We start from the raw sequence: 2,444 nt of genomic DNA, 5'->3' as shown, positions 1-2,444 counted from the left end.
CTCACAGTTTAAAAAACAAATTTCTGGTTTGTCTAATTACCTAGCTTTTAATTTCCCCCTAATCTATCTTTCCTAATATAAATTTTAACTGAGTAAATCAAAATATGTCCCTCCTGCAAGTAAGATGGTTTTCTAACGGTACTGAAAAGAATAATATCAAAGACTGGAAAATAATCAAATGTACTACTATTAACGAAGAAACAAACTAATACATAAAATAAAGTCAGATGGAATGCCACATTAGTAACAATCTTGACATATGAAAGACACATTTAAAGCAATCTTCCTCTGACTTTGGTTTGGAGACATTTCTGAGAAAAAAACGACGACTTAATGCTCACGTCATTTTATGCCACTTATAGGCCGAGTCTAAGAAAGCGCATTCTTCGTTTTTATCACTTACATGAACTAGTATATTCGCAACAAAACCTGCACGATCATGTACAATGCATTATATACAAGATTTAAAAAACAAATGTATACACAAACAAGTGCACGCACGGACAGAAAAAGGGATTAGGTTTTGTACTTAAAAAGGCTGATTGGGATTTATAAAACACAGACTCAATACAGCTTCAGTGTTCCCTGAGCGTGCTTGGAAAATATGAATTCATTAACTTCAAGCAAACTTGACCCACACAGTACAGATGGAAAGCACACGCTGTACACAATTTTTTTCCGACGTACTTTTACATGTGCGTCCGATGCTGAATTGGCACTCATCATATCCTATGGACCGTATACCTGATATCACGCTGCTGTTGCCATGGATCGGCCAATCAGGATTGAGGATTCAAGTTTGCTTAAAGAAGGCACATAATACAAGATTAAATATCTACTAGCACCCCGATTTTCCGAGTTCGGAAACACTACAAAAATAAGGTCTGTGGGCATTTAAAACACTACCAAACAACATCAACACTTGTTTTATGGAATAATCTGAGGCCACAATACAAATTTGAGGTATGCATTCAAGAGGTTGTGGAATGCTCGAAGACATTTCCGTCATTTTTCGGGTATATGTAGCCTAAGGTGTGATGAAATAAAAACGACTATTGTGTCTGTCATGAAATGAGTACAAAAGGTATTAATTTGAGAGCTGTTTTTCAGGTTCTGTTGTGTAAAAGTCTTTGTTGGGGGCAGCAAAGAAAACATAGTAAATCGTGACATAATAATAAACAGGACTCGTTTATACTACGCTGCATCGGGAGTCCTGTTTATTACGTCACGATTTACTATGTTTTGTTTGCTGCCCCTAACGACGACTTTTACACAAACTGCACGTTCGGGTCGAGACAGGACCTGAAAAACAGCTCTCAAAAGTACCTTTTGTACTCATTTCATGACAGACACAATAGTAATTTTTATTTCATCACATATTTTTATTTCATACATATACCCGAAAAATGACGGAAATGTCTTCGAGCATTCCACCACCTCTTTCAGAATGTGTGCTTACCTATTGCCAAGTTCATTATGATGGCCTACAATTAATCAAAATAAAATACACTGAAGGAATACGAAAATACAACAACTTCAACATAAACATATCATATCTAGGAAAATACAATTTGACAATTTTAAAAGACAAATACAACAAATTCACCAAGTGGCTAACAATATGTAAATATAAACATAAGTGTATACAAAATATATGTGCGTTACGTACTATAGTAAAAAATAAGTGAGCTATGAATATTTCTTTGTGAAAGACACTGCATGCTACAAAACATATCGAGTAGTTGAATAAACATTATACAGTGATACATATGTGTAATTCTCTTCAATAATGAGCATACTAAATCGAGCTATATTCAATTCAACATGCGAAAACATAAAAACTGTACAAAAAGACCGTTTGATTCTAGCCCCATCTAAATTATTTGGCTACGGATGCCGCTAAGCCACTTCTCATAGCAAGTATGTGTTACTTCCAGCCACAGCCGGGTCATTTGGATGTAGCCTAAATCTTGACTCTTATTCCTTCTTCTAAAACATACATCACTTGTTTGAAACAGTGGCTACAATATTTGGGATTTTTTTTTGGGAAGGGGGCCTTTCAATGCTAGAAATAGTGTAAGCAGATTTACTAAATTGAAATGAATTCCCAAAAAGGTTTTGTTTGTGAAAATGGAGTTTGAGAGTGTATTGCAGGTGTATAGACGATCTGGTACACAGTACCCTTTCTATAGGTGAATACGTCCCCAAAAAGTTATCCCGGATAGATATATAGATTTTTTATCAAAAACTAGAATTTCCAAGGTGTGTTGATCCAGCACAAAAGTATTTTGTGTAAGGGATATTAAGTCCAAATTTCAGCCAAGGAAATTGATTCTGGTTAAACTAGGAGCATTTTGAAACTATATTTTCAAACTCAATTTGTTTAGTACACGAGAACAAAGAAATGACTCCACAACGATACAAATTCCAGTTTTTGTGAAGGG

The sequence above is a fragment of the Patiria miniata genome, unplaced genomic scaffold, assembly GCF_015706575.1.
Source record: "Patiria miniata isolate m_02_andy unplaced genomic scaffold, ASM1570657v1 HiC_scaffold_24, whole genome shotgun sequence".
Classification (NCBI taxonomy): domain Eukaryota; kingdom Metazoa; phylum Echinodermata; class Asteroidea; order Valvatida; family Asterinidae; genus Patiria; species Patiria miniata.
This window is presented reverse-complemented; position numbering follows the sequence as displayed.